The 24,350-nt window shown below is 53.4% G+C and overlaps 1 pseudogene; it reads right to left on the bottom strand.

Annotated features, from left to right (window-relative positions):
- Nucleotides 1-1,075: 1,075 nt before the first annotated feature.
- On the bottom strand, nucleotides 1,076-24,293 carry LOC135967600 (SH3 domain and tetratricopeptide repeat-containing protein 1-like; annotated as a pseudogene).
- Between the last annotated feature and the right edge of the window lie 57 nt (nucleotides 24,294-24,350).

Below are 24,350 nucleotides of genomic sequence, written 5' to 3'. Positions count from 1 at the left end.
CGAGGGGCTTCGGGATACCAAGGAGGGGTAACTGCTTAGTGAGGATGGGAGGTTTCTTCTGGGGAGAGGAATATGTTTTGAAACTAGATGGCGTGGGTGGTTGCACAGGACTGTGAATGTACAAATGCCACCACATTATTTAGGTTGAAATAGTTAATTGCATGCGATGTGAAAGTCACCTCATTTAAAGTGTTTAAAAGAGGGGTCTGGGAGAGTGCAGTGTATGTGAGAATCACGTGGGACACCCACAGTCTCTGAACGTCAGTTTCCTTGCGTAAACTGGCAAAGAGACTGTGTGAACTGTATTCCCTGGGGCCAAGAGATTCCAAGAAGGGAAACCTGGGATTCCTGGGACTGGGATGAGGGCCGGGGGCCGGAAGGGGAGGGGGTGGGTGGGGAGAGCTGGGGGGCAGCCCAGATAAGGCTTTCAATACTGGGTAGCAGCGTCTACACAGGCGGAGATCCCTGCATCTCATTTCCCGCAGGGCTGACCAGTGGCCAGAGGTGGGACTGGCCAGAGTCGGCCCAACCAAGTCTGGGAGCAAAGGATACTGAGTGAGGGATCCCCAGGGCCACCCTCACTGGCCTGCGGCTCTCCTGACACCACGAGAGAGCTCCAGGAGCTGACCTTGGGTCCTAATGGGGGACACCTTCCTGGCTGCAGGCTGGCAGGGTGGTGTGGTGGTCAGTGTACTGGGCTCTGCGTGTCCGCCCCTACCTGCTGTGTGACGGTGGGCCAGACACCTAACCTCTCTGTGCCTCTATTTCTTCAATGGCGAACAGGGACACTAGCAGCCCCCACATCCGGGCACAGTGGCCTGAAGGTTAAAGGCAAGGGCGGCACGAGACCTACAGCAAGAACTCTGAGCAGGGAGAGCAGGGAGCTGCCCAGAGTTCAATCACCATCTCCCCTCTGGCCGCCGAGGAAACCGAGGCTCATGGTGACCTGGCCCAGGTCTGTTGGACTCACGGTCCTTCTCATCCCCAAGATCAGAGGGCTGCCACCAGGGAAGGAGCTGTCCCCTAGACGCAGCCCAGGAAGCACACAGGGAAGGATGCCATGGGGACTTGGGTATGTTTTTGCAAAAAAAAAAAAAAAAACATTTATTGCTATTTGAACCCTGCTTTTATGCTTCCATTACCCAGAAAATGAGCTACGGGAGACACCAGGAGAGGCAGGAGATCATCCTCCTTGCACAAAACCCACTCCCTCGGATACTGTCCTCAGCGAGGGTGGCTGGAGGCCAACCAGGGGGCCCACCCGCAGCGTGGCAGAGGAGGTAGGTTGACCCTGTGGACGCTGAGCTCTGTGGCGAAGGTCCTGGCCTTCTGGTAGAAGAAGAGCCACTTCTCGCAGTCTAGGAGGAAGTTGTGGGAGATGGTGGCCGGCCGCGTGTAGATCTTCAGCTGTGCCTTCTTGTTGCCCAGGTCCACGGCGGCTGCCAGTGCCAGCTGGTAGTACCCGGCTGCATCAAACGGGTCCTGAAGGGGACAGGTCATGGTCAGCAAAAGGGGGACTCGGAGCCCGTCTTCCCAGAGGCCGTTCCTGTCTCCAGGTCATTCCACATGTCCATCCGATGCTGGCTCACCCCATGAGCCCCGAAGCCTGTGACACTGCTGTGGTCTCAGCTGCAGGAGGTGGGGACGACCCTGACACCCCTGGAAGCCTTCCTGACTGTCCCTACGCCCCACTCACCCCAAGCCTCCTGCCCCAGTGCCACCCTCTCTGCAGGCAGTGGCTGCTTTCCCCATGGGCTGAGGTCAGGGCAGATCCTGCCTGCTCTGAGAGTTCCATGCAGGACCCGTGGCTCCAAGCCACAGCAGGGCCACTGCGTTGAGTGACCCAGGCTCCCCTCTGGCCCCTGTCCATGCTGACCATTTCCAGGCCCTCCACGGGCCAGGCCAGGTACAAAACCATGTCACAGGTATCCTCTCTGGCAATGTTCCCTGAAATATTGACGGAGTGTGACTCCCCAGACATCCACTCCCATTTCCAATGCGTCTTTGGCTCAAACTCACCATCCCTGGGTTGGGATGCCGCCTCCCAGACCTCCTCCTTGACCCTCCCATCCTCCACCCGGCTTCTCCCCAGGCGCCTCCTCCACATGGCGGTCACCCAAGGGACCTCTCTAAGACCCATGCCTGGCCTGTCCCTCTTTACCATCTCAAGATGGCTCCCAGGGCCAATGACAAAGTCCAAGATGCAGCAGTCCATTCCCTCACTGCCCCGCCCCACACACGGAGCAGGGGCATGAGAAGGCCCCGAGTCACCGCCACCGCTCGTCCAATGCCCCCTGGCCCAGCCGAACACTGGACTCTGTGCTGGGTGCATGGTTGAGCCTAACGTCCTTGCTTCCAGTCTGAGGGACCCGGGAGTGAACACTGACCACACAGGGTGGCCCGGGCTGTGGCAGAGGGAAGCCCAGGAGGCCCCAGACTCAGCCGGGTGTGGAAGGCAAAGGCTTCCTGAAGGGGTGGGGGCTTCCCAACTAAACAGGAAGGAGCCAGCCAATGCATATGTCTCTGCGTGTGCCTGTGCATGTGAATGTGCGTGTTTGTGTTCCTGTGCGTGCATGTCCCTGTGTGTGTGCCTGTGTGCATGCCTCTGTGTGCACGTCTGTGTGTGCGCGCCTGTGTGTGCGTGTGCCTGTGCCTGTGTGCATTTGCGTGTGCGTTTCCATGTGCCTGTAGTGAGTGACAGCCTGAGCCAGTAAACACCTAATCCACCCTATTCCTAATCCTCCCTATTCCTATTCTACACTCTCATGTGTAGAGTAAAAGGGACCCCATTTTAGAGGCAATTGGCAAAGATGCCCATTTACTCCTGCTTCTCTGCCAGCCTTCCAGGTCCCATACAGCCTGGCTTCTTCTCCCACTCCTCTGGGCCCTGGGTCCAGAGCCTCCTATACATGGAGGAGGGTGTAGCCTTGGAAAGACAGCCGCCCTTGGGGAATTCCAAGGGGGCCTCCCTGTGGGAAGCTGGCCTGTGCTGACAGCATAGTCACGATGAGGCCCAGAGGGCTGTGCATGGGAAGGAGGACTGTGCATGGGAAGGAGGACTGTGCATGGGAAGGAGGCCTGTGCACGGGAAGGAGGGCTGTGCACGGGAAGGAGGGCTGTGCACGGGAAGGAGGGCTGTGCACGGGAAGGAGGGCTGTGCACGGGAAGGAGGGCTGTGCACGGGAAGGAGGGCTGTGCACGGGAAGGAGGGCTGTGGACGGGAAGGAGGGCTGTGCATGGGAAGCAGGGCTGTGCATGGGAAGCAGGGCTGTGCATGGGAAGGAGGGCTGTGCATGGGAAGGAGGGCTGTGCATGGGAAGGAGGGCTGTGCATGGGAAGGAGGACTGTGCATGGGAAGGAGGGCTGTGCATGGGAAGGAGGACTGTGCATGGGAAGCAGGGCTGTGCATGGGAAGGAGGACTGTGCTACTTGGCGCTTTCCTTTCTCCTGGACAGGCGGAGTGGGCGGCAGGCTTGACCAAGAGAGATAAAGGCCTCTTCTGGGAGGCCCGTCCCCCTGGGTCCCAGGCGTGCCCCTGAGCGGTGAACAGCGTCCCCCTGGGCCTGACACTTGGCACCTCCCTATCTGGCTGGGACTTGGGAGGCCACAGAAACCACGTCTGACCACCAGGTGTCGCCAGTACTGGGCGGGGGCCTCCCGGGCAGCCCCAGGCCTGCGGTGGGGTATACGGGGCAGGGTCTTAGGGCTGCCCCAGCTCCTCATGTTGTTCTAAGGCCCCCAAGATCTCGGCCCCTGGACTGGAGTGCCCTGGCCCCTCAGCCCGTAAGGAGCACTGACACGAGGCTGGTGTGATGCTAAGGAGGGGCGGTGCCCGCTGGGCAGATGGGTGGAGACACCACAGGTCTCAGTCTGCCAATCCCAGCTCTCCACCCCTGCAGGGCTGGGGGCAGAGGGAGCACAGCACCTCCCCTCGAGACACACCCGACCGAACAAGGCCTCAGCCTGGCTGGCTGGGGCCCAGCCCCACTGCACCTGCCCTGAGCTGGGGTTTCCCTGTCTGTGAACTCAATGGTAAGACACTGGTCCCACCCCACCCTTCCTGGGTGATGGGAAGATTCAAGGTGTCTCCGGACTCCAGGAAGGAATTGCTCAGTGCAGGCTGGCACCCTGGGCAGGCTTCCTAGAGGAGGCACCAAGATTTGGGTTAGATCTTGCAACGTGGATTCAATGTGAGGATGATGCCGTCCTCTGAAAATGTCACTCTCCCGACCCTGTTTTCTTTGTTAAATGCACCTTGACACTTGACTGTCAAGACTCAGCTTTGGTGTCACCTCCTCCAGGAGGGCCCCCTGACTACAATCCCCCTTCTTTACCCAGAGGCCACCATTGCCCACTCATGTGTCAGCCTCCCTGGCTGAGACTGAGTTCTTGAGGGTGGGGCCTGGCCATCTGGGGAGCTAGGTTTTACCTGCTAACCTTGCCGGCTCCTCCAGCTGGGTGTAGAGCTCCAGGGAGGCCACTGGGCCATTCCTAAGGAAGGCTGGAACCCAGGCCTCTGGGGTCCGGATGGAGATCCCACTGCAAGGGGGCCAGGAACACCCCGAGCCCTGACCCTCCCCACCCACCTTCAGGTCGTAGAAGATGATGTCACCGAGCACCAGGTACACCTTCACGTAGTAGAGGGTCTCCTCGTCGAACTCCAGCGGCGAGTTGCAGAACTAAACGGCCTTGAGGTAGAAGTGCTCCGCCAGCTTGCCATGGCCCAGCCGGTGGTGCAGGGCGGCCAGCCGGTGGTAGGCCACACGCTTGTTCGGCCGGTCCCCTGGGGTGCAGGCCAAAGGGGCAGGTGTGAGGATGTGGCTCTCTGGGGCAGGGAGGGAACATGCCCCTCAGGAGCAGGTATACAGACCACAGGCAGCACACGTGGCTTGTCTCCAGGCACCTGTGGTCACCCGGGCAGCTCTGGCCATTCCCTTCCAGGTTCCCAGACTCTCTTTTCCATCTGCAAAGCAGAACTAATAAGGCCTGCCCCTGTCTACTGAGAGGCTTTGGCAAAGTCGGACTTGGATGGCCCAGTTCTGTGCCTACACATAGCCACCTGACTTTGCTCACCAGGGGAGCCCAAAAGCCATGCAGTGCAGGTGCTCCCGGGCTCCCCAGCTCTAGGCAACCCACAGACGTGACATCCGACTCCTCCTGGGTGTGTCATGATCAGAGCCCCCTACCTTGGGGAGTCAGCTGCACACCTACTGTGTACTGGGCCACGGGGCACAAGGCGCTGGGGCATGTGGCCTGCCTAGGGTTCCCTGTCTCTGGAGGGGGACAGACGACCCTGGCACAGCACCAGGGGATGCACGGCCTTAAGGGGCAGACTGCTGGAAGAGGAACTGGGATTTTATCAGCCAGAGAGCCATGTGGTTGATGAGGGTGGGAAGGGCACAAGAGAAAGGGAATGTGCCACTCAGCCTGACACATACAGGGACCAACGAGATGCCTGGGATGTCTGGAAGGCAGAGGGCACACTGGGTGGCCCTTGTGGTCAGCAGCGGGAACAGGCAGAGGAAGCAGGGCTCAGTCAGGCAGGGAGTTCTGCACTGCGTGAGAGACCTCGGGCTGTGCCCCACAGCCGGACGGGAAAGCCAGTTGGGCAGAGCTGCCTGCCTGGACAGGAGACCAGGAAAATCCAGCAGCTGTTTCAGCTCCTGGCCTGCAGACCTGGAGGCTGGGCTCTGGCAAAGTGTGGGTCCTGGCAGGGCGGGGGCTCAGGGGATGTACCCAGAGTGATGCTGAGTGCTAGGGCCATGTAGGCAAACTCCAAGTCCTCCTGGGGCTCCTCCAGTGTGGCCAGCAGTGACACCAGCTTGTTGCAAGCTGTAGCTGCAGCTCCACCTTGCGGTTGCCCGTAGTCACTGCCAGGGGCAGGGCCCGGTCCTACCACACAGGCAGGTGGGGTCAGGTTTCCCGCAGCACCCACCTTGCCCAGCGCCCTCCTCAGAGCTCAAACATGTGCTTGGAGCTTCCCACACCCCAGCTACCCCTGCACCTCGACACAGCTCTGTGCTCTGGGATAACACACAGTTCAGACATCCAAGTTGGGGGCTGAAGAGTCACCTGAGGCCCATCCAGCTACACCCGACAGCCTCAGACCAGCCTCTCCCACCTGGGCATCGGAGGTCTGACTGGGGGGAGCCAGCACTCCTCTCTGCTCTAAAAACACCACGTTGATCTGTGCCCAGGGCTGAGCCACACCGTGAGCTCAGAGGAAGGGAGAAGCCGTCCCACTTCGGGGTGTATGCAGACCTGGGTCTCCCACTGATATGCTGTGTGTCCTTTGGCATGTCCCTGTGCCTCTCTGAGCCTCAGTTTCCTCATCTGGAAGATGGGGACAGGACTTCCCACTCATGGTTGCTTGAGGTCATCAGGTACAAGGGTAGAGCCATTGTCACGTCCAGGCCCCGAGCGTTTGTCCCAGGCAGGGGCATGGTCAATATCATTCCCGGTGAGACCACTTGGAAACTCATCATGTGCATGGGTGGCCCTGCCTCCATTTGGGAGGCCTCTACCCTGCCACACCTGTGCCTCAGCCCTCCAGGTGCCCCACTGAGGCCCACCCACATCAGCCCACAGGCCAGCTCACCCGGTAGAAGGACAGGCCTTCCTCCCGCTCCCAGGCCCCATTGAAGAAGATGTCTCCAGCTGCCTCAAACAGCTCCAGCCCCAGGTTGAGGTTGCCTGTGTACAGGTCCACATTCTGTGCCACCTGAAATGAGACAGAAGTTCCCTCAAGACCCACACCTAGCGAGGTGGCTACGCGCACCTTTGCCAGGCTCCTTCCTCTCACACAGTACAGGTACACTTGAGCATTTTTCAGGCCCTGTGCATTAGGGCTGCCCCCACCACTGGCATGAGGACAATGAACTGATGCTCCTGAGTGCCAGGAGGTGACTGAGCAGCTGCAGCCCAGGAGCCCGACACCTGTGAATCCTACCAACAGGGCTAGCCCTAGCCCACTCCCCCTGCACTCAAACCAGTCTCCGTGGCCCCCAGATTGCTGGGAGCCCAGCCCCTGGCTCCTTTCTGCGTTGCCACATCCCTGCCACATCAGCAGTGTTTGTGGGTGGGCCTGGTCCCCTCTTGGCCATGAGCTCTTCATCCCTCTCCTCAGCTCAAGGAGGTATATAGCAGGTGCTCAATAATGAAAGCTTCATCAGGCTCGTGGGCTTCACAATTTGTTCCAGATCACACTGTGTTTGGGAAAGCCTCTGAAAACAGCCACTATGATAGATTCATTTTATAAGGAGATGTGCCACATGTCGCTTGGAGCAAGTTCTTCTGTGCGTTAATTGAGTGGTCACATTATTTGAGCATGTGCTGTATACCAGCAGGTGCTGTGCACTGTGGGGGGCCGCGCCTCTGCCCTCAGGGAGAAGATGCTGGCCACCGGGGGAGGATGTGAGGGAACCAGTTGGAGGGAGGGAAAAGGCACACAACAGGTGCTCAGCAGTGGCTTAGGAATGAGTGGATGGATGGATGAATGGATGAGGAGATGTAGACACATGGATGGATGGAAGGGTGTGTGGATAGATGAATGCTTGGATGGATGGATGGATGGATGGATGGATGGATGGATGGATGGATGGATGGATGGATGGGTGTGTGGATAGATGAATACTTGGATGGATGGATGGATGGATGGATGGGTGGGTGGAATGATGTGTGTATGTCTGTATGTATGTATGCGTGGGTAGATAATGTATGGATGGGTGGAGGGTAGATGATGTATGTACATGTGGATGGATAGATGGTGGATAGACGAATGTATGGATAAACAAATGGACAGATAGATGTATGGAGGGATGGATTAATAGGTAGATTGGTGGGTAGATGGATGAATGATGGATGGATGAATGGACGAACAGGTGAATGGATGGATGGGTGAAAGGATGGATGATGGATGGATGGATGATGGATGGATGGATGGGTGAATGGATGGGTGGATGGATGATGGATGGGTGGATGAATAGATGGGTGGATGAATGGATGGATGATGGATGGATGGAAGGATGAACAGGTGAATGGATGGATGATGGAAGTATGGATGGATGATGGATGGATGGATAAATGGATGGATGGTGGATGATAGATGATGGATGGATGGATGGATGGATGATTGATGGATGGAAGGATGAACAGGTGAATGGACGGATGATGGAAGGATCAATGGACAGATGGATGGATGAACAGATGAATGGATGGATAGACCGGTGAATGGGTGGATGATAAAAGGATGGATGAATGATGGATGGATGAATGGATAGATGAATGAATGATGGATGGATGGAAGGATGAACAGGAGGTGAGCGGATGGCTGATGGAAGGAGGGATAGATGATGGATGAATGGATATATGGATGAATGGACAGATGGATGGATGGAAGGATGAACAGGAGGCAAGTGGATGGATGATGAAGTATGGATGATAGATGCATTCATAATGGATGAATGGATGGATGGATGGATGGATGGATGGATGGATGGAAGGATGGATGGATGATGGAAGGATGGATAGATGATGGAAGGATGAATGGATGGATGGATGTACAGATGAAAAAGTGAATGGATGGATACACGGGTGAATGGATGGATGATAAATGGATGGATGAACGATGGATGGAAGAATGGACACGAATGGATGATGGATGCATGGATGGATAAATCATGGATGGATAAATGGATGGATGGATAAATGGAAAGATGGATTGATGGAAGGATGAACAGATGAATGCATGGATGATGGAAGAATAGATGGATGGATGGATGGATGAAAAGTGAATGGATGGATACATGGGTGAATGGATGGATGATAAAAAGATGAATGATGAATGAATAGATGGACAGGTGAATGGATGGATCATGGATGGATGGAAGATGGTTGGATGGATAGAAGGATGAACAGCTGAATGGATGGATAATGGAAAGATGGATGGAAAGACGGATGAAAGGATGGATGGATGGATGGAAGGATGGAAGGATGGATGCATGAATGGATGGACGAACAGGTGAATGGATGGATGAAGAAGTGAATAGATTAATGAATGATGGATGGATGGATAGAATGATGAACAGTTGGATTGATGATGGAAAGATAGATGGAAGGATGGATGGATGGATGAACAGGTGAATGGATGGATACAAAGATGGATGGATGATGGATGATGGATGGATGGATGATGGATGGGTGGAAAGACGAACAGATGAATGGATGGATGATGGATGGATGGATGGATGGATGGATGGATGGACCCACAGGTGTATGGGAAGATGATGGAAGAATGGATGGATGGATGGATGATGGATGGATGGAAGGATGAACAGGTGGATGGATGATGGATGGATGGATGGACAGATAGATGGATGATGGAGGGATGGATGGACGAAGGGATGGATGGATAGATGATGGATGGATGGACGGAAGGATGGATGATGGATGGATGGATGATGGATGGGTGAATGGGTAAATGGAAGGACCCACAGGTGTATGGGAAGATGATGGAAGAATGGATGGATGGATGGTGGATGGATGGATGGAAGGATGAACAGGTAAATAGATAGATGACGGAAGGATGAATGGATGGGTGGATGGACAGGTGAATGGATGGATAGACGGGTGAATAGATGGATGATAAAAGGATGGATGAATGATGGATGGATGAAAGGACAGATGGATGGATGATGGATGGATGGATGGAAGGATGAACAGGTAAATAGATGATGGAAGGATGAATGGATGGGTGGATGGACAGAGAGTGAACAGCACAGGGGTCCTCCTGCATACCTTGCCACCCCCCTGATGTACAGGTCCACCAGCTCACTCTGTCGCAGGATGTAATAGATCTTCCCTGCTTGCAGCCAGGCATGTGCCTCCTTCTCTTTCTTCTGGAGGTCAATGAAAATTCCCAGACTTCGTTTGGTGTAGTCCAGAGAGGATATGTAGGCCCTGGAATCACTGGAATCAGACACAGGTGTCAGAACAAGGGCTCTCATCCTCCTGGAACCAGTCTGCCTCCTCTCGTGGGTCTGGTGACAGATGAATCTGGAATGTGGGGACTGGGAACGGCCCTCTTGTATGTGCAGTGTTCTGCCCTTCCCAGGCTGCTGGGAGGGCCAGGGTGAACACACACGGCATGGAAAAGATGAAGGACATCCTTCCGAGGGAATCGAGCATCATGCTGCCCTGTGGCAGGAGGAATGTGCTAGTCCATCTCCCCTGCCTCCCAGACATGGCCTGTGTCTTCTCCAGACGCACCAAGAGCCGTTAGTGTTCAGAGGCTATCTAGGCCGATGGTTCTCAAGGTGTGCAGGCATCACAGTCACCCGGAGGCCTGTCCTTATAGCTTGCTGGCCCTGCCCCCAGAGCTTCTGGCTCCACAGGCCTGGGGCAGGCCCTAGAACTCCCACTTGCCACAGGCTCCTAGGTGACATGGATGCTGCTCTGCTGGTCCAGGGACTACACTTTGAGAAGCATGGCTCTAGCACACTGGCCCATTTTCCTTCTGTGAACCTGAGGCCAAGACTGGAGCCAGTCTCCCGGGTCCCCATGGAATCTGGCCCCTTCCCTGCTCTCTCAGTAAGTCCAACACTTGAGGGGCTGTGACTGCAGCAATGTCACCAGGCCCTGTGGGTGGGGTGGCCAGGGCCATGGTTACCCCACCAGGTCAGCATGCTCGGGGGAAGCCGAGTGGGCCACATATGGGACGTGAGACCTTGAAACCCTGCCCCGGGGAAGCAGGTGACACAATTGGCTCTGTCTTCTGTGGGAGAGAAGCCACAGGTGGCTGCTGTGGTCACATTTAAGGGGACAGATGAAGGCCAGGAGTCAAGACTCGGGGCAGGCAGAGGTCAGATGACAAAGGCCACCATAGTAGGAAGAACAGCCCAGAGTGCACGTACTGCCTCTGCTGGGGTTGAGATGACCTTTGACCCAACAAGGGAGACTGAAGCTGGGACTCACAAGCCAGCAGCAGCCCTGGGACGACCCCAGACCCACCAGCTCAAAGCATCTGATGCCAAGGAACCAAAAGATCCAAAGGAAAGGGGCTGAGGAGGCCCTGGGCCAGCTTCCCTGTGCCCCCCTCCCTGCCACCCCAACCCCCTTGCACCCCTCCACACCCCCACCACTGCAAAGCCAGTCCTCACCACTAGGTGCCCAGGGACAGGTAGAGCTGACTGGTGGTCTCCAGGAGCTGCCCTCTCCAGCACCTGGTCGGCCACCTCGCGGGCAAGGGAGAGCTGGAACTCGTGGTAGATGACACACTGGGTCTCGCTGGGCATGACGACGCTGTAGAAGTAGCACAGCCGCTGGACAGCCCGCAGCTGGCCTGGGCAGAAGACAAAATGGAAGACGTCAGCCTCCCAGCATCGAAGCGAGGCTGGCTGGGTTCAGAGGCCCCTGCTCTGTGCTTGTCTCTTTCACACCTCTGTGAACCTGGGCCCCATAGGCGGGGAGCCTGGGCTCAGACAGGCCATGCACCTGTGCAAGGGCAGGCGCCGAGCACACCGTGACATGGGCACAGCTTGGTGCACATGCTCATGGTACAGGCCGGCCTTCTTTACAACTCCCAGGGCCGAGGTCCTGGCCAGGCTCGGCCCCTGCACCAGGCCATCTATTTCTGCTTCACAAAGCCCCTCTGGCCAGGACCAGGGCCACCTTCAGCCTGAGATGATAAGACCAGGGACACAAGTAGCCCCTGTCGCAGATGGAACCCTGAGAGAGCAAAGCCAAGCATCACGTCTGCCACACACGGCATCATGCTGGGGGAATGGGGTTCAAAGCCGGCCCCTGGCATTTCCACACATGCTTCTCTCATGCAACAAGGCTCCAAACCCACAGGCTCACTGACCTCTCCCAAAGCCAGGGCGCTGGGAACGGTGGAAAGCTTCTGATTTTCTAGTGTCAGAAACATTCCGAAGATTAACAAAGGAAACCAGGTACGCCGAATGGACATCTGTCACACACGCCCCCCAACAACAGCTGAATACACAGTCCTCTTGAGCGCCCATGGGACATTCCCCATGACAGACCATGTGCCAGGCCACAAAATGAGCCTCAGTGAAGGGAGAAGGACTGAGACCAAAGCAGAGGTGTTCTTCAGCTGTACTGGCACGAAACTGGAAATCGACAGTGAAGGAAAGGTGGGAAATTCAAAAATATGTGAAAACTACACACTCCTAAACAACCAGTGAGTCAAAGAAGAGACCATCAGGGAAACTGAAAATTAATTTGAAAAGAATACAAACAAATGCACAGCCCGGGCCAGCACGGTGGCTCACACCTCTCATCCCAGCACTGTGGGAGGCCGAGGCGGGAGGATCGCTTGAGTCCAGGAGTTTGAGATCAGCCTGGGAAACATGGTGAAACCCTGTCTCTATAAAAAAAAAAAATACAAAAATTAGCCGGGTGTGGCGGTGCACATCTGTAATTCCAGCTACTCAGGAGGCTGAGGCATGAGAATGACTTGAACCTGGGTAGAAGTTGCAGTGAGCCAAGATTGCACCACTGCACCCCAGCCTGGGCAATAGAGCAAAACTTAAAAAAAAAAAAATAACACAGTGTATCAAAAACACCAAGATGTAGCTAAGGCAGTGCTGAAAGGGAAATTTATAACTGTAAATGTCTACATTCAAAGAAAGAAGAAAAATCTCAAATCAAAAGCCTAACTTTCCACCTTGAGAAACCAGAAAATGAACTAAACCCAAAGTGAATAAAAGGAAGAACATAATAAACGTGAGAGTGGAAATGGGAAGTAAAAATACAGAGAATGGAAAAACAAAAGAGATAGTCAACAGAACCAAAAGTGGGTTTTTTGAAAATAATAACAAAAGTGACAAATCTTTCACCAGACTGACCAAGAAAACAAAGATGGGGCACAAACGACTAAAATCAGAGACTGAGCACCATGGCTCACGCCTGTCATCCCAGCACTTTGTGAGGCCGAGGGGGAAGGATCGCTGAGGCCAGCATTCAAGACCCCCCTGGGAGAACATGATGAGACCCCATCTCTAATAAAAATAAACAAACAATTACAAACCCAAGTTTCTAAAATCAGAAATGAAAGAGGAAACATGATTGCCGACCTGACAGAAATAAAAGGATTCCATGAAAACACTACGAACAATTGTACACCAACAAACCAGACCATCTAGACACAACAGCCAAACTCTTAGAAGGACACAAACTACCGAAAGTGACTCAAAAATGACCCCAAGGAAGCATGTGGGGTTTCAGCCCCGCCCTCGGTCTCCCGGACCGTTCAGCTCAGGGTGGGGAGACAGGGAAGCATGATCCCCGTTCCTTGGCCTGCATTTCCAAGTCTGAATCCCCCAGCACCCAGGGGAGGGCCTCGTAGGAGGAGGTACCACAGGCTATTGTGCCAGGAGCCACCGGAGGCTGCAGTGGGGGCTGGGGCGCAGGGTTCCTGGAGGGTCTCCTTGCAGTCACAGAATGTCCCTGGGGAAGAAGCCTGGGTCTGAACCCCCCAACCCTCCTTGGGCAGATGTGTGGGACCGGGGCCCCTTCACACGGTCCTTTCCAAAATCTCATCACTCCTAGGGCCAGGAGTGGGTGCCAGGCCTGTGCTGGGAAATGAGCAGATTCAGATTTGGGCACAGCCCCTGCAGCTCTGGTCCAGGCCACAAGAGGCACCTCTGAGTGGTGTCACTATGTCATGACAAAGCGCTGCAAGGCAGAGGGGACTCAACACTATCCCTTGTCTCGGCCATTTCCCTGCACTCAACTTCCTCATCTATTCTCTACGGCCTAGATTTTGGACAGCCCTGCCCAGCTACTGTCGGTTCACTGCTCGGTCTGCAGTGACTGTTCGATAGCACTCCGTGGCTCCCCAGTGCTCTTGGGGAAAAGGCCAAGCCACAGCCTGAGGCCCCAGGCCCTGCTTAGCTCTCCAGAAGAGCTTCTTACCATCCAGCACCCAACCCACCCACTCCCAACTCTGTACCTCCCTGCATAAGCCCTGTTCACTCACCCCTGCTGACACTCCCGCTCACTCACCCCCACTCACTCACCCCCGCTCACTCACCCCCACTCACACCCCACTCATCCCCGCTCACACTCCCACTCACTCACCCCCACTCACACCACACTCATCCCCACTCACACTCCCGCTCACACTCCCGCTCACTCACCACTACTCACACCCCACCCATCCTCGCTGACTCACCCCCACTCTCTCACCCCTGGGCCTTCACACAGGCCACACCATCAACCCCTCATCCACACCTATTACTTGACTAAATCCTCTCAACCCTCTGGGCCCAGACTAAAGAGGCTTCCCTAACCCGGGGCCAAGTGCTGCCCCGCCATCACGCCACTCACCCTTTTGTGGCTTCTCTGGCCTGAAGCTCACATTCCCACGCTCAGCACCTCCCTCCCGAGGACCCCACAAGCCCCTTTTGTGGGTGGGGCCTGGCACACTCGGCACGAGCTGCTTTTGCGTGAACTGTTCTGTGGCTTTGGGCAATCACCCGTCCCTGTGTCCTCTGTGAAGTGGGATGACCGGTGCACAGGGCTGCCGAGATACCAAGCAAACACAGGCACAAGAACTGGCATTCAGGGCCTGGCTCATGGAGGGGCCCCAAGTCCCAGCTCAGCACAACATGCCTTGATCCCAGGGTTATGTCTAGGGATTCCCAGCACGCAGGACTTTCCGTGCTCAAGGCAGGATGGTCCCTGGGCAAACCAGGAAGAGCTGCCTGCCTCAGTAGGGCACAGAGGGCCTGGCCCTGCATGGGAACGGCCTGTCTCCAGGGCGTTTGCCAACATCTGCTGCTGGCCATGACTCAGCGCTTTCGATGGTGGAAAAACCACCACTTGTTTCCGAATCACAAACCCCAGGTGTGCCCTGACCCAAGTGGCCCCAGAAGGCTCACAGGAGGAACTGGGGCACTTACTCTCCACGTGGTCCATCTCCACGGCGACCAGAAGGGCCCACTCGTAGTAGCCCTTGCACTGCTGGGCCGGGCCCTGGCGGGTGAAGAGGTAGCCCAGGAGTATGTGGGTGAAGTCCCGGCCACACTCCCCACAGGGAAGCCTCGAGAACAGACGTACAGCCTCCAGGAGGTAGTGCTGGGCCAGCCTGCGGCACCCGCGTGCAGGCACAAGGTCCCAAAGTTGGCCAGCAACACTGCCTGGTTCCTCCGCTGGCCCAGGTCCCAAGCCACCCATAGGGCGTGGTAGTAGCCCTCGGCTGCCTGCCTCGTCTGGCCCGTCCTCTTCAGAGCCACGGCCACCAATGTTGGCAATCACACCCTCCGGGTCCTCGCTGACCACCACTGCATCCTGGACAGACTGCAGGATGTTCAGGGCCACCAGGCTCTGCCTATGAAGCACATGCAGCCAGGCCAGGGCCACCAGGGGGTCCACGATGACACGTACTCCGGCAACAGCACCGGCTTCCACCGCCTGCATCATGAAGGTGATGGCTGGGTCATGGTAGCCATGGTGGCTGTACGGTTGGGCCAGGCTGGCGTGGAGAAGGCCGCGCAGCGCCTGGCCTGTGCCCGGGGTTAGGGAGGCCAGCGCTCGCCTGAGGTAGTGGGAAGTCTGGGTGGGGAGGCTGTGGAGCTGGAGGGCATTCTGGAGCACCAGCTTCACGTTCCTCAGCGAACCAGCCAGCGAGTCCTGTGTCCTCAATGAGGCCACCTTGACACAGCTCAGCACCAAGTGGGGCAGGCACTCGTGGCTGTAGATGTCAGCCAGGAGTGGGCAGCAGTCTGAGAGCCACGCAGCGTCTGGGGCTCCCAAGTCCCTGTGCAAAAACAACAGCTGCTCTAGGAAGGGCAGGGCCTCCTCAGGCTGCTTGAGGTGCACGTGGTCCCTGGCCAGCAGGAAGCAGGCCCGGGCCTAGTCCTGCTGGCTCTGGCCACCCACTGCCCACTGCAGCACCAGCTGCAGGAGCTCCCCGTCCACCGCCGTGCTGCCGATGTGGCCAGGCATCCCCAGGGGCAGGGCCATGGCTTTGGGAACCACCTGTGTACACTTCTCCAGTAATGCTGGAGTAAATGCCGGCCAGGTTGGCGTACACAGCCACCACCAGGAACAGGTCCCCGAAGCTGCCCTCCAGGGCCCCCAGTGTTTCCTCCAAGTACACCCGGGCCTGGGACAGCTTGAGCCTCCTGCTGCACAGCCGCCCCAGGAGGAAGCAGAGCCTGGCCAGGGCCATGAGGAGGCCACTTTTCTTGGCCGCCCCTCAGGCCTGTGCCAGGCGCCCAGTCAGCTCCTCCTCGTCGCTAAAGCTGCTGAACATGATGCTCAGCCATGGCAGCGCCAGGTTGTACAGGCCACAGAAGCTGGCCTTGAATCCAGAGGTGTTCAGGAACAGCAGCAGCGATCTCAGGGTCTCTGGATCCTCCCAGTTGTCCTCAGCTTCCAAGCAGAAGGAGGGCTCCTCGGGGTCCTGCAAGCTCACGTTGCTGGATGCTACACAGAGACCCCAGGACGCTGGCTCCTGGGGGCAGCCTGGGCAGGTCTTGCATTGTTCCAGAACATTCTTCACCTTCGGCAGGGTCTCCTGTGGCTCCAGGCCCAGGCAAGGTGGAGGTATTTCTGCAAGTCACAAAAACACCTAGACAGATTAGAGTACAACAGTGAGTCCTTGGTCCACTTGGGGCAGGATCCCTGCATCCCCGTCCTCTGTGTCCCTGGCGCAGCTTGCCATGAGCCCTTGAGAATTATGCGCAATGCAAACCCGGGGTCTGGAGCACGTACGATCTCCGGGGACACAGAGAACACGCAGGCCCGTGGCCCGACTCTCCTACAAAATCACCCTCCTGTCCTGCTTTGTCGCCACCTCACAGCATGGTTTTAGGAGACTATGTAAGCTCAGTGATCCCTCAGAGATGCCTTTCCCTTTAGATAGAATCAAAGCCTTCAAACTGGACCCATGTATATGCAGCACTACAACTACAAATTTAACTTTTGTCAGCATATTGGGCCCCCCGGTGGGGTACAGGAATCCATGAAATCCTCAACAGCCAATCAGAGCTATTGATCAGCTCAAAAGCTGCTATGCAAAATTGGTAAAGCCACCGACGGCACAGGACAGGGGTGTTGTACCCATGTACCCAGCTCCGTGCAGGGAAACGGACCATCCCTGCAGGAAGGATGGGAAAGCTTCCAGGCCCCTCTGGCCACCTTCACCTTGGATGGTCTGAAAACCTGAAGCCCACAATTCCTAAAGGGTTAACAAAGGCCTGACTGCTCCAGCAACCCACTGGTGCCTGCTGGCTTTGGTGGATTCCTAGCCAAAGCCCCCTCCCAGAGGTGAGCAAACAAGCGCATTTCCTGTTGGAAAACCTGGGATGAAAGGAGGTATTACTGGGAAGGAAAAAACCTAGATTGAAACCGACCCTCTGTTTCAAGCTCACATGCAAAAAATATTTTCAATACAAACTGCCTCCTTATTCATCTGTAAAGCCTTGGCATTAAAAAAATAAATATGATTTAGAGGCAAATGTGACTTGACTACACTAGATGAGCTAAGAAATCTCCCCCACCCGGCAGAGGCCCACAGCCCCTCCCAGCCACTACCTTGGCCTCTGGGGCAGCTGGAGAGCCACGTGCCTTTGCTCCAGAGACTTTGGCAGAGGGTGGAACCACCCCCTCCCCAAGGCAAACCTACAACAGCCTTCCCTTCCCCACTGGCTTCCCGGGCCTCCTCTGGGACCTTGTGCCTGCATCCCGAATGTACTGGGATGGATCCCATTCCCAGGGAACTTCCAAGGGCCCTTGGTGCATTCACATCACCAGGCTGTCCACATGCGGGCCCTGTGTGAGGGGAAGCGACAGAGCCGCAGAGGGGAGACGGGAGAGCCTCCCTGAATCAGCCCCTCAGGAAGGAGCAGACCCTTCAGGGACCTCAGTTGAGGCCCCTGCAACCTAAGGCTCTGAATTCTGCTACCTGCTGAGGGCTGTGTGGCCTCCCATCTCTGAGGCAGAGCACAGGGCAAGCTGCAGCTTCTCCAGATCATGAAAAAGGAACCCACAGCTACATGTGGGCCCCAGCAGTGGAAAGGATGCCCCACCTCGGTCAGGGAACAGGCAGGGGTCAGCATGTTCATTGGAAGAAGTGTGGGACCCCACAGCCTCCAGTGCCAGAGTAGACGGGAGGTTCAGGCCCACCTCAGGCGACGTCCCCCAAGCCCCCAGCCCGCACCACAGAGGGGTGACTGTCGCATCCAATGCCCACTGTACTCAGCTCTGTCCCCTCCCCCGGCATTACCCCAAGGCCCAACTCATAACCAGAGGAAGCCTGAGCCACTGGCAAAACCCACCTTGTTCCTGCGGCTGCTCGGTCTCGGCTTCCTCTACTGAGTCTGCCAAGGGAGAAAAGAGAAGCAATGAACACCCCCAGCCAGCACCTCTGCTCCCATGTCAGGTTGAGCTGGTGTCGGTGTTGCAGGGTGAGAGCATTGCAGGGTGCAAGGGTTGAAAGTCACATCATCCTCTTCCCTCCTGGATCATGGGAACAACATCACTGGGGGGTGTACACTTTCTGCGATATTGGGAGTAACATCGTCTTCTGTGCCTTGGAATATTAAGGACAATATCATGGGGGGCCGTGTACATCTTCTGCAATATTGGGAATAATATTATCCCCTCTCCCCATGCATACTAGGAAAGATATCAGAGTGGGTGTTCACCTCCTGCGATATGGGGATTAATACCATCTTCTCCCCTTCCGGATATCAGGAAGAGTATCACACGGGGGTGTAAGGTGTCTGCGATACTGGGAGTAATATCAACCTCTCAGCCTTGGAATATTAAGAAGAATATCACAGGGTGGATGTACACCCCCTACCATATTGGGAGTAATATCAGCCTCTCCTCTCCATGGATAATAGGAACAATATCCCAGGCTGGATGTACGCCTCCTGCTCTATGGGGAGTCATATCCCTTCCAGGGTACTCATAACAATATCACAGGGCGGGTGAACACAGCCTGCGATACTGGAACTATTATCATCCTCTCCCCATCCGGATACTAGGAACCATATCACAGAAGAGCTGTACCCTCCCTGCGATATTGGGAGTAATATCATGTGCTTCTTCCATGAATATTAGGAGGAATATCACCGGGTGGCTGTCCATTCATTGCTATGTTGGGAGTCATGTCATACTCTACCACCTGGATATTAGGATCAGTGTCACAGGGTGAGTGCACACCTACTGCGATATTAAAACTAACATCATGTTCTCTGTCCCTGGATATTAGGAACAACATCACAGGTAGGTGTACACCCCCTGCAGTATTAAGAGCAATAATATGATTAATTAGTAAACATCAATGATCGATTTTAATAATTACCAGGCTGATCTCGAACTCTTGACCTCAGGTGATCTGCCTACCTCAGCCACCTAAAGTGCTGTAATTACAGGCGTGAGCCACCGCGTCCGGCCAACACTTCTTGACATCTCTTTTTGGACCTCAAATTTAGCATGCCGAAAACACATTTCTGATTCCCCCTGCTATAACACATTTCTGATTCCTCCTCCCATAGTCTTCCCGATTCCAATAACAGCATCTCTAGTCTTCCAGTTACTCAGGCCAAAATCCTTGACATCATCCTTAAAACTTCTTTTTCTCTCTCTTGTCATCCAACCCATTTAAACTCTCCTTTCAAAATATATGCCAGACCTAACCACTTCTCACCTTCCTCATCATTTCCAACCAGGTCCAGCCCTCATCATAGCACTCTGAGTTACTGCAAAAGCCTCCCAATCGTCAGGCACAGTGGCTCATGCCTGTAATCCCAAGCACTTTGGTAGGCCAAGGCATGTGGATCATCAGAGGTCAGGAGCTCAAGACCAGCCTGACCAACATGGTGAAACCCCTCTACTGAAAATACAAAAAATTAGCCGAGCATGGTGATGGGTGCCTGTACTCCCAGCTATTCGGGAGGCTGAAGCAGGAGAATCACTTGAACTCAGAAGACAGAGGTTACAGTGAGCCGAGATTGTGCCATTGCACTCCAGCCTGGGTGACAAGAGCAAAACTCCATCTCAGGAGGTTAAAAAAAAAAAAAAGCCTCCCAACCCACCTCTCTCCTTCCACCTTTCACCCTGCCCTGCATTCTACCTTCCTCTCTCAAACATTTCAGAAAAAAAAAAATCATATCCACAGAGAGAGAAAGTACAAATGGGGTGAAATGTTTGGGGAATCTGAGGGAAGAGTATATGGGAATTCTCCGTACTATTTTTGCAACTTTTCCATAAGTCTGGATTATTTCGAATTGAAGAGTTAAACAAAGAAAAAACAAAAAACAAAAACACTATCTCCCTTTGTGAATCCATCCTGTGTTTCCCCTGGCAACTTAACGACGCTCTCAGCTAACACATCTATTTTTTCACAAACACTAAAAGAACTGTTACCTAGTTTTGATTTTCTGTGCTTGGCAGTAGAAGTGTGTGTGTGTGTGTGTGTGTGTGTTTCATATATGTGTGTGTGTATATATATGTGTGGGTTGTATGTGTATATAGAGAGGGAGAAATATATATGTGTATATATATAAATATATATTGTATATTTACAATGGTAATGTGTATATATATAAATATATGTGTGTGTGTATATATATAATACATACCCCATAGCCTGTCCTTAACCAGTTCTAAACTTAGTTGGAAAAATACATACCTAAGCAGAGAATTTCAATTTAATATAATGAATATTATGATAGAGGAATGTGTTGCTATGGAACACGTTGCTAAGACACAAAACCTCCTAGATGGGGCAATGAATGAACGAAGTTTTCCACCTATAGGCACCCCCTCTGATATCCCCTCAAACCTTTATAGTTATATGCATTTGCTTCCCCCAGGACCCTCGTTTCATAACGGTTAGTCCTAGAGCCTAGCAAGTTCCTACTACAGCTGGCAAACATATGCCATTCAAGAAACAGTGGCGGAGTGAATGACGAGTTAAGAACCATTTGTCAGCCCGTTCTCAGCAATACAACACGCACTGGTATGCAAATTATATCTTTGTTGAAAGCAACAGCAGGATCACAAATTATCTTTCCAGAGAAAGCAAACCTCAAAAGCTTCTTTACCCTACTAAAGCACATTATAAGAAGCTCCGCTTATATAAAAGAAAACCTCCTCATTCGTTATCAATGGCATGTAAACCTAATAAGCCTCCGCCTCTGATGACATCTCTTCCATCCCCAGGGCTAGATAAAGGAGGTTCCGGAAACCCTGGTAGTTGTGAAGGTGGCTCCCAGCTCTGACAGTCTTGAACCCTGCGGGCACGGAGGTCACACAGCAGAAGAACAACAGAGGGAAGCATCATCAGACTTCGAATACGTTTGAACCAGAGATAGCAAATAGGCTGCAGCCAACCGAAAACACCAGAGATTCATGGTGGCCACCTGAGGGGTTGTGCTCTTAAAAAACAAAAATAAAAAATAAAAATTAAAAAATTAAAAAAGGAAGGGGTCAAGAATCCATCAGGTCTGACTGAGACGTGTATCAGTGACTAACACCCCGTATGGCAAAAGTACTGCGGTGCGCTTTGGGTACTCCCAGCTTCAGCAGTATTCAAAGGCGTGTGCTTCCCTAAGACTAAGCCACGGGAATACCCCCAGCAACACTGCCGGGAGAAACGTCTCCCATGGATTTGGCTAGAAGTACAGTTGTCTTTAACAAATTAACACTGAATAAATCCTGACTTATTAGAGCCTATGAGAATGACATTCTCAATGATAACAGTTATCACTACAATCTCCAAACATCTGCGATCCTGCAGGGAGGAGCTGTGACAGTGCAGGCCACAGGCCACATGTCCAGAATGCTTCCCAGACTGCCTGTTACAGAATAAAAGAAATGAATCCCCCCCCCAAGAATGTCTTCACTCACATTTAGCCAGTTGTTCCTTTGTGTGCATCTCTGTGCTAAAATGGCCATTCTTCCCCACAGCCTGAAGTCATATGCTAAAATAAATGAGACTCACATGAAGCCAGAGCCATGCAGATGCGAGGAAACCACCACAAAGGAAATGGGCTGGAGAGTGTGGCCAGGAGGATGGTACTTCCCAGGAAGCAATTACTTTATCTCTGCCCATGAAGCAGGCAGCTGTTATTGTCCCCCAGGCCCACGCCAGCCACTCAAAGTAGGTTCTAACCAAACTACCTCCAACAATCAATATAAATACACCACACAGTTGGCTTCTGAAAGGACACCTTGCAACCAACAAGAAACTGTTAGCACAACTTTGACAAACTGTACAACTAAAAACCTTGGAAAGGGATAAACACTGCCACATTTTGACTCAAATACTGCTACGTGGTAGCACCGCAATAATTTACTGAAACAAAAGAATGAATGAGGAATACGTTTATATAGGAATCAGAGGAAGCATGACTAATCATTTAAAGAAATAGGTCAAGAAACTGCTAGGTTCAAATGCTACCGTGTGACATTGTCAGGGCCTTAGGCAAATTCACTTTTCTTGGTCCTGTTTCTAGGTTCATCAAAAACCACCTTTGGACTAGGGAATCTGTTGCTTCCCAAATCCTTCCTTCTGTGATTCCAGCCCAGATTTTAGGACTGCTCTCCCACTTGGTATATGAAAGCACTTTCCATGTATAATAGCAAGAGTGCATTTCTGTGTTGAATGCGGTTTGGGACCTACTCTATGAGGCAGAATATCATCATGTAACTTTAAACGTGACGACAAGGTGCACTCTAGATAAGGATAACACATAAGATGTGGCCATACACCTGTGCATGCCTGGCAGGGAGATGGGGAAGTCTCATTTAATGAAGCCAGGGTGCCTGTTGCACCTGAACATCCTCAGTCCACGTCAAGTTCACAACGTCCTTCTGACATGAAACCACAGGTATCACATACTTTTCCATACTTTCCACCCAAGATTAAAATATGCAGAGCACCGTGATAAAGACGCCTCCATTCCCAGCATGTGGGCTCTCATTCCGTAGAATTACATACTTTCAGTGCAAAATGATGACCAGGTTCCAGCGGCAAGCAAGACTGGGCTCAGTGGGGACAGCAGGCCCTGCAGGAGCCACCACTCCTGTCGCCACAGTCTGATGCAGCTGCAGAGAAGCTGTGGCTGAGGCCATTCACTTTGTGAGAGAACCGCACAGGAGGGAAAAGGTAGGGAAGGTCGGGAAGAGGACAATGTCATGCTTCTGAGCCCAAGCCAAGCCATCGCATCCCCTGTGACTTGCATGTATACACCCAGATGACCTGAAGTAACTGAAGAATCACAAAAGAAGTGCAAATGCCCTGTCCCACCTTAACTGATGACATTCTACCACAAAAGAAGTGAAAATGACCGGTCCTTGCCTTAAGCGATTATAGTATCTTGTGAAATTCCTTTTCCTGACTCATCCTGGCTCAAAAAGCTCCCACACTGAGCACCTTGTGACTCCCACTCCTGCCCACCAGAGAACAACCCCCCTTTGACTGTAATTTTCCTTTACCTTCCCAAATCCTATAAAACGCCCCCACCCTTATCTCCCTTCGCTGACTCTCTTTTTCAGACTCAGCCCGCCTGCACCCAGGTGATTAAAAAGCTTTATTGTTCACACAAAGCCTGTTTGGTGGTCTCTTCACACGGACGCGCATGACAGGCAGGTGCAGAGCCAGGGAAGGACCTGTGATGAGAACAGAAAGGAATGCGTCTCCCTGTACACACACTCGGATTTTATGACAATGTGCGCAGGGGGCTGAACTGGATGCCTGAGAACATTCCTCCAAGTTCTTTTGCTGATTTTCTAAATATTGGTGTAAAATCTGAACTCAGACAAAATTTTTTTAAATCGCTTCAATCAACGTCTTTGTCTAGTGCTACATGATCATCTGGAAAACCAACTTCTCTTCTAAGGCTCACATCCTCCTATAAAGTCCCAGGGATTTTACAAGGGAATGCACCTCTCATTCGCATCAAGAACACACACAACTACTGTTAAAGAAATGATTAAATTGCTTACATAATTTTTTAAACACCCAGATTTGAAATACAACAGAGACAACTTTTTGATAGCTCTGCTTTCCAACTGCAAACTGCGAGTGGAGAAAATAACCTACCATGATTTCTAACCAGTCAACAACCTGTCTTCCCTGGCTGCAGTAGGAGCAATCTTTCTGAGCTCAGGAGGAAAAAGAACCCAGCTGGTTAGCGGACAGATAATCATCAGTTCTCAGCGGGCTTCCCCGGTCCCAAATCCCCATGTGATACATGGAAGTAAACAGCTATCATTGACCAAGCATCTGAATGCTTATCTCACCTCGCCATCTGATTCTCCTGCCATGCAAATTTAAAATTAATAAGCCTGCTATTAGAGAACAGAGT

This window comes from Macaca fascicularis, chromosome 15, assembly GCF_037993035.2.
Source record: "Macaca fascicularis isolate 582-1 chromosome 15, T2T-MFA8v1.1".
NCBI classification, from domain to species: Eukaryota; Metazoa; Chordata; class Mammalia; order Primates; family Cercopithecidae; genus Macaca; species Macaca fascicularis.
The sequence above is the reverse complement of the archived record's forward strand: the minus strand, read 5'-3'. Positions and strand labels throughout refer to the sequence as shown.